The following is a 9318-nucleotide window of genomic DNA, read 5'->3' as shown; positions in this document are numbered from 1 at the left end:
GTCATGACTATAGGAGTAGTTCACATGCTGGGTGACCGCGGTCTTTAACATCTCGATGGCGTTCCTAGCCTCAATCTCAATTGGGGTGATCCCCATGATCGGAAGTGCAATAAGATTATGAGTCGCCTCCAGCATATTATCCATAGGATTGGAAAAATGACCCATCGGTGTCTGGAAACAAGGCTGAGCTGGCTGCGGCTGCCCAACCCCTGCATTGGGGGCTCTACCGTGGTTAATTGGGGTATAACCGGTGACTCGAGCATACTGTGGTGTGCTGAACAGGCGTGTAGTCTCATAGTTAAAGGGCAGGCGGCTTACATGTCTCCTGAGATGAACCCCATTTGAAGCGTTTTGACCAAAAACCCAGATGCCAGTCTTCTACCTTCAGGCATTCGCCCTTGTTGTGGATGTGAGTCTGCACCTCCGCCATGCGAATATTCTCAGCGTTGATATCCTCCTAAACCGTAGCCATCTGCTCGCGAATCTTGGTCATCTCGGTGTTACACTCCGCCTAATTCTGCGCGGTTACCAGGGTTTCCAGAAGCGTCGCCATGGCAGCCATTAAGTCGGCCATAGCCTGAGCCGAAGTTTTGGTAGAGCCGACTGCGTTTGGAGTCGGCGTTGAAGTGCCAGTCCTAGTCACTACACCAGCCGTCATGCAGTTGAGGGCCAGTGTTGTCCCTGCCATGAAGACGACGGCTCGCCGAGGCGGCTCAAGTCCTCTGGAATGGTCTCATCGTCGGAGTAGCCCCCAAGATTTCCATGGAAGAGTGGAAGAATCAACTCAGTGTCTCCAACCAAGGACTCGCCATCAGAATATATGAGGGTCTCCCCACCGGATGCAAAATTCTCCACGAGATCGACCCCCCGAGTGAAGCCGACAAAGACGTGAGTCTGGCCGTCTTGAGCCCGGCCGGGTTGGGAGCGCCTAGCCGGCTCGACGATGTCGGTGTAGATGTCTGCCTCGAGATCTAACTCGCCGATTTTGCCGATGAAGACATGGATCTTGCCAAAGGGGACACGGTACCCGTACTCAATTGAGTCGGCCTCGGGACCCCAGCCTGAATCGTCAATGTAGAGCTTTCCGTGGTGACCCTTGGTCATCCGGCCGATTGCATATCCCTTAATCCCTGGGAGAGCTCCCTCCAAGAACTCAACACCACCATGCACATGCCCCATGGTGGGCGCCAACTTTCGTGGTTTTTTCACGACAGATGTCCTCAAAAAAGGACTAAGTCTAGAGGCCATCACAACTAGGTGGTTGCTTGAAGGGGTTGATCGGGAACGAAGAACGCAGAGTTTACCCAGGTTCGGCCCCTCATGGTGGAGGTAAAGACCTACTCCTACTTGATTGATATTACTGGGAATTTTGATTACAATGATGGGGATTTGCTAACCTAGCTCTCGATTGATTGTAACCTACTCTTTCTGCCTCAGGGGCTCCCCTTTATATATAGGTTGAGGCCCTGAGGTCACAACAGAATCCGGGTCAAACTACAACCCGTGTCTTAGTATATTTTCTACTCATCTTATTCCTCAAGCAAGGGAGATTCCTTATGGCCTCCTCATCAAGCTGGGCTGCCCAACACTAGGCCATGAGCTGGCCCCGTCTTCAAGCCGCCTCTTGGGCCCTGAATTCTAACTCATCATGGCCTAAACAGCAAGATCATTTATGAGCTCCTGAACGATGGCCGAGTCATATCGTGGTCGGGTCATGCCGTGAGTTATATCTCCAACACCTTGTGTCGAATCAATAAATTTGGATTGAATACTATACCCTCGAAAATTGTTGCGATCCCCTATACTTGTGGGTTATCATATCCCCCCCGATACAATCCATAGAAACTTCAGAACAAGCACGCTATGCAATAAAAATAGAATTTGTCTAAAACATAACAACACGTAATGATGAAATATTTAGTCATATGATGTAACTCTAAAATTCTTAAAAATTAGGACAACATAAAAAATTTGTAGCCCAATACTATGTAAAAAATTCAGGAGTTGATCACGCTCCAGTACATAATGATTATTCATATACCGGATGCAAAAGTTTCCGTTTCTGCACAGGATCATCCTAAAGGCTTTACGTGGCACAAAATCCAAAAGCAAAGATATAAAAATTAATCATTACAATATTAATAATCATGTTGGGAGCCACAAAAATAAAAAGGAAATAAAAGGAATAACGCATATTATCAGGTATTGTCATCTCCAACCTTACGCTTCCCCAAGCTATTTTCTTTGCACTCATTAATCGCTTGTAATAGATGATCCACCTTTACATGTTAATTCTCAAAAAAAATCCAATACATCATACTTCTTGTTTTGAGTGAAAAATATGGCTATTCAATTTATTGGTAAGGTTGTACAACACCTTAAAATTTGCATCCATACTAGTTTTAGTTTCACTTAGAAGTTCAGTTTGTCTTCGGATTACTAGAATGAGGGAGCTCGACAATTCCTACTCTTGGTTTCCCTAACAATTTTTTCAATATTTCATATTAGTCAAAGACGTTTTTATAATAAAATCTCCTTCAAATATTAAATCTAGAATATGTCTATGACGAAGGGACAACCCGACATAGAACTTTTCAAGAAAATCATGACATGGCATTTGGGGTAGCTCTTTCATATATTTCTAGCATTATATGCTAGGCTCCTGTCAAGGATTCGTCATGGGATTGTCTAAAGTTCAGGACCTCAGAGCCCTCTCAAAAAATGGAGGAATATGAGGAGTAGTTTCCATGGTAACGATTCAAGCAAAGATAGCAACACAAGTGTTTATGGTATTTATATTTTTTTAGAGGAGGGGGGATGAAAAAGAGAAGGCAAATGGCAAAGAAAATAAAAACAAGCAAATTGATATATGTGAGCGAAGGAACCTGAACTTGTTTGGTGAAGCCTCCCTGGCAACGGCGCCCAAATTTCTTCTGATACTTATGATAGGTGTTGGGATTCTCCGAAGAGGAAGGGTGATGTAGTACAGTAGCAGACAATATTTCTCCTAGTTAAGAACTAAGGTTTATTGAACCAATATGAGACGCCACACAAACAAGATAAGCGGTACCTGCACACACACAAAGCAAATGCTTGCACCCAACGAAGGCAAGAGGGTTGTCAATCCCCTTGTTCTCGCCAATTGTAAGGATTAAATCTGATAGTCGTAGATATATAAAATAAAATAGAAACAACAAGCAAATTTAGGGTTTTAGTAACTATGTAAAATGGACCCGGGGGCCATAGGTTCACTAGAGGCATCTCTCTCATAAACATATCATCAGTGGGTAAACAAGTTATTGTTGGGCAATTGACAGAGTAGCGCATAGTTATGATTCTTCATGGCATGATAAATATATAGGAATTATGTCCGCGATAAGTTGAACATATAATCGAACTACATCTACTACTATTACTGCACCCCAAGACCTCTATCCAACACACATCTCAAAAAGTTTATGACAAACAAAGTAACACCGTAAACATGATGACATAACATAGACAAAATAAAACCAACTAATATGTTCGAACCCCGTCATTTTATCCTTAGTAGCAACAATAAAATACGCGCCTTGCAACTCCTCCTATCATAGAGTAAGGGCACCGCAAGATTGAACCTACGACCAAGCACCACTCCCACAAAAGATAAATCAATCTACCTGGCCAAATAAGACAGATAGATCAAAGAGAAGTACAAGGCTATAAAATCACACATATATAAATCTCAGAAAAGACTCAAATAATGTTTAGTGAATAATCTGATCATAAACCCACAATTCACCGAATCCCAACAAATACACCGCAAAAGTTTACATCGAATAGATCTCTGAAGAGATCATTGTATTGAAGATCAAAGGGAGGGAGAGAGAAAACCATCTAGCTACTGCCATGGACCCGTAGGTCCTGTGGGGACTATTCACACATCATCATGGAGGCAACAAGGTCGATGAAGATTGCCTCCCCAGGTTTCCCCTCTGACAGAGTACAAAAAGACCTCCAGATGGGATCACAGAAGAACAAAGGCTTGCAGCGGTGATAAATTTGTTTCAGGTCTTGCTTTGATGTTTTTGGAATATTAGGGAATCTATAGGCCTGAGATTAGGTCGAACGGAGCTACATGGGCACGAGAAGGCTGACAACGCGCCTACCCCCTTGGGGCTCGTTGTGTGAGCTTGTCTCTCCCTCGTGCATCTTCTGGTCCCTCCTCGAAGTTTCTAGGGTCTTTCTTGGTCTAGAAAACCGTAAAGTTTCATCGTGTTTGGACTTCGTTTGGTACCGTTTTTCTGCAAAATAAATAGACAAAAAACATGAATTGACACTGGTGTTGGGGAACGTAGTAATTTCAAAAAATTTCCTACGCACACGCAAGATCATGGTGATGCATAGCAACGAGAGGGGAGAGTGTTGTCCACGTACCCTCGTAGACCGTAAGCGGAAGTGTTATGACAACGCGGTTGATGTAGTCATACGTCTTCACAATCCGACCAATCCAAGTACCGAACGTACGGCACCTCCGAGTTCAGCACACGTTCAGCTTGATGACGATCCCCGGACTCCGATCCAGTAAAGTGTCGGGGATGAGTTCCATGAGCACGACGGCGTGGTGACGATGATGATGCTCTACCGGCGCAGGGCTTTGCCTAAACTCCGCGACGATATGACCGAGATGGAATATGGTGGAGGGGGGCACCGCACACGGCTAAGGAACGATCCGTAGATCAACTTGTGTGTCTATGGGGTGCCCCCTGCCCCGTATATAAAGGAGTGGAGGAGGGGGAGGCCGGCCCTCTCTATGGCGCGACCTAGGGGAGTCCTACTCCCACCGGGAGTAGGATTCCCCCTTTCCTAGTAGAACTAGGAGCCCTTCCATGTACTAGGAGTAGGAGATAAGGAGGGGGAAGAGAGAAGGGAAGGAAGGAGGGGGTGCGGCCCCTCCCCCTAGTTCAATTCGGACTAGGCCTTGGGGGGGGGGGGCGCGGCCTGCCCTAGGCAGCCCCTCTCTCTTTCCCGTATGGCCCAATAAGGCCCAATACTTCTCCCCGGCGAATTCCCGTAACTCTCCGTTACTCCGATAAATACCCGAATCACTCGGAACCTTTCCGAAGTCCGAATATAGTCGTCCAATATATCGATCTTTACGTCTCGACCATTTCGAGACTCCTCGTCATGTCCCCGATCTCATCCGGGACTCCGGACTCCTTCGGTACATCAAAACTCATAAACTCATAATATAACTGTCATCGAAACCTTAAGCGTGCGGACCCTACGGGTTCGAGAACTATGTAGACATGACCGAGACACGCCTCCGGTCAATAACCAATAGCGGAACCTAGATGCTCATATTGGCTCCCACATATTCTACGAAGATCTTTATCGGTCAGACCGCATAACAATATACGTTGTTCCCTTTGTCATCGGTATGTTACTTGCCCGAGATTCGATCGTCGGTATCCAATACCTAGTTCAATCTCGTTACTGGCAAGTCTCTTTACTCGTTACGTAATGCATCATTCCGTAACTAACTCATTAGTTACATTGCTTGCAAGGCTTATAGTGATGTGCATTACCGAGAGGGCCCAGAGATACCTCTCCGACAATCAGAGTGACAAAACCTAATCTCGAAATACGCCAACCCAACATGTACCTTTGGAGACACCTGTAGTACTCCTTTATAATCACCCAGTTACGTTGTGACGTTTGGTAGCACCCAAAGTGTTCCTCCGGCAAACGGGAGTTGCATAATCTCATAGTTACAGGAACATGTATAAGTCATGAAGAAAGCAATAGCAACATACTAAATGATCAAGTGCTAGGCTAACGGAATGGGTCATGTCAATCACATCATTCTCCTAACGATGTGATCCCGTTAATCAAATGACAACTCATGTCTATGGCTAGGAAACTTAACCATCTTTGATTCACGAGCTAGTCAAGTAGAGGCATACTAGTGACACTATGTTTGTCTATGTATTCACACATGTATTATGTTTCCAGTTAGTACAATTCTAGCATGAATAATAAACATTTATCATGAAATAAGGAAATAAATAATAACTTTATTATTGCCTCTAGGGCATATTTCCTTCAGTCTCCCACTTGCACTAGAGTCAATAATCTAGTTCACATCACCATGTGATTTAACACCAATATTCACATCTGTATGTGATTAATACCCATAGTTCACATCGTCATGTAATCAACACCCAAAGGGTTTACTAGAGTCAATAATCTAGTTCACATCACTATGTGATTAACACCCAAAGAGTACTAAGGTATGATCATGTTTTGCTCGTGAGAGAAGTTTAGTCAATGGGTCTGTCACATTCAGAGCCATATGTATTTTGCAAATATTGTATGTCTACAATGCTCTGCATGGAGCTACTCTAGCTAATTGCTCCTGCTTTCAATATGTATCCAGATTGAGACTTAGAGTCATCTGGATTGGTGTAAAAGCTTGCACCGATGTAACTCTTTACGACGGGCTCTTTTATCACCTCCATAATCGAGAAACATATCCTTATTTCACTAAGGATAATTTTGACCAATGTCTAGTGATCTACTCCTAGATCACTATTGTACTCCCTTGCCAAACCAAGGCAGAGTATACAATAGGTCTGGTCCATAGCATGGCATACTTTTATAGAACCTATGACTGATGCATAGGGAATGACTTCCATTCTCTTTCTATTTTCTGCCGTGGTCGGGATTTGAGTCTTACTCAATTTCATACCTTTGCAACACAGGCAAGAACTCTTTCTTTGACTGTTCCATTTTGAACTACTTCAAAATTTTGTCAAGGTATGTACTCATTGAAAAAATCGTATCAAGCGTCTTGATCTATCTCTATAGATCTTGATGCTCAATGTGTAAGCAGCTTCACCGAGGTCTTTCTTTGAAAAACTCCTTTCAAACACTTCTTTATGCTTTCCAGAAAATTCTACATCATTTCCGATCAACAATATGTCATTCACATATACTTATCAGAAAGGTTGTAGTGCTCCCACTCACTTTCTTGTAAATACATGCCTTTCAAAAGTCTGTATAAAACCATATGCTTTGATCAACTCATTAAAGCGTATATTCCAACTCCGAGATGCTTGCACTAGTCCATTGATGGATCGCTGGAGCTTGCACATTTTGTTAGCACCTTTAGGATTGACAAAACCTTCTGGTTGCATCATATACAGCTCTTCTTTAATAAATCCATTAAGGAATGCAGTTTTGACATCTATTTGCCAGATTTCATAAAATGAGGCAATTGCTAACATGATTCGGATAGACTTAAGCATCGTTACGAGTGAGAAAATCTCATCGTATTCAACATCTTGAACTTGTTGAAAACCTTTCACAACAAGTCGAGCTTTGTAGATAGTAACACTACTATCAGCGTCCGTCTTCCTCTTGAAGATCCATTTATTTAACATGGCTTGCTGATCATCGAGCAAGTCAACCAAAGTCCATACTTTGTTCTCATACATGGATCCTATCTCAGATTTTATGGCCTCAAGCCATTTCGCGGAATCTGGGATCATCGTCGCTTCCTCATAGTTCGTAGGTTTATCTTGGTCTAGTAACATGACTTCCAGAACAGGATTACCGTCCCACTCTGGTGCGGATCTTACTCTGGAAGACCTACGAGGTTCGGTAGTAACTTGATCTAAAGTTTCATGATTATCATCATTAGCTTCCTCACTAATTGGTGTAGGAATCACTGGAACCGATTTCTGTGATTAACTACTTTCCAATTCGGGAGAAGGTACAATTACCATATCAAGCTCTACTTTCCTCCCACTCACTTCTTTCGAGAGAAACTCCTTCTCTAGAAAGGATCCATTCTTAGCAACGAATGTTTTGCCTTCGGATCTGTGATAGAAGGAGTACCCAACAGCTTCCTTTGGGTATTCTATGAAGACGTACTTCTCCGATTTGGGTTCGAGCTCATCAGGTTGAAAAACTTTTTTCATATAAGCATCGCAACTCCAAACTTTAAGAAATGACAGCTTAGGTTTACTGCTAAACCATAGTTCATACAGTGTCGTCTCAACGGATTAAGATGGTGCCCTTTTAATGTGAATGTAGTTGTCTCTAATGCATAACCCCAAAACAATAGTGGTAAATCAGTAAGAGACATCATAGATTGCACCATATCCAATAAAGTGCGGTTACGATGTTCGGACACACCATAACGTTGTGGTGTTCCAGGTGGCGTGAGCTGTGAAAATATTCCACATTGTTTTAGTTGAAGACCAAACTCGTAACTCAAATATTCGTCTCCGCGATCAGATCGCAGAAACTTTATTTTCTTGTTACGATGATTTTTCCACTTCACTCTGAAATTCTTTGAACCTTTCAACTATTTCAGACTTATGTTTCATCAAGTAGATATACCCATATCTGCTCAAATCATCTGTGAAGGTCAGAAAATAATGATACTTGCCACGAGCATCAACACTCATTGGATCGCATACATCGGTATGTATTATTTCCAATAAGTCAGTAGCTCGTTCCATTGTTCCGGAGAACGGAGTTTTAGTCATCTTGCCCAATAGGCACGGTTCGCAAGCATCAAATGATTCATAACCAAGTGATTCCGAAAATCCATCTTTATGGAGTTTCTTCATGCGCTTTACACCGATATGACCCAAACGGCAGTACCACAAATAAGTTGCACTATCATTATTAACTTTGCATCTTTTGGCTTCAACATTATGAATATGTGTATCACTACGATCGAGATCCAACAAACTATTTTCATTGGGTGTATGACCATTGAAGGTTTTATTCATGTAAACAAAACAACAATTATTCTCTGACTTTAAATGAATAACCGTATTGTAATAAACATGATCAAATCATATTCATGCTCAACGCAAACGCCAAATAACATTTATTTAGGTTTAACACTAATCCCGAAAGTATAGGGAGTGTGCGATGATGATCATATCAATCTTGGAACCACTTCCAACACTCATCGTCACTTCACCCTTAACTAGTCTCTGTTTATCCTGTAACTCCTGTTTCGAGTTACTAATCTTAGCAACCGAACAAGTATCAAATACTCAGGGGCTACTATAAACACTAGTAAGGCACACATCAATAACCTGTATATCAAATATACGCTTGTTCACTTTGCCATCCTTCTTATCCACCAAATATTCAGGGCATTTCCGCTTCCAGTGACCATTTCCTTTGCAGTGTTAACACTCAGTTTCATGCTTTGGTCCAGCTTTGGTCTTCTTCATGGGAGTGACAACTTGTTTGCCATTCTACTTGAAGTTTCCCTTTCTTTTCCTTTGCCCTTTTCTTGAAACTAGTGGT

Source organism: Triticum dicoccoides, chromosome 3B (assembly GCF_002162155.2).
Source record: "Triticum dicoccoides isolate Atlit2015 ecotype Zavitan chromosome 3B, WEW_v2.0, whole genome shotgun sequence".
Classification (NCBI taxonomy): Eukaryota; Viridiplantae; Streptophyta; class Magnoliopsida; order Poales; family Poaceae; genus Triticum; species Triticum dicoccoides.
Note: the sequence above shows the minus strand (reverse complement) of the source record.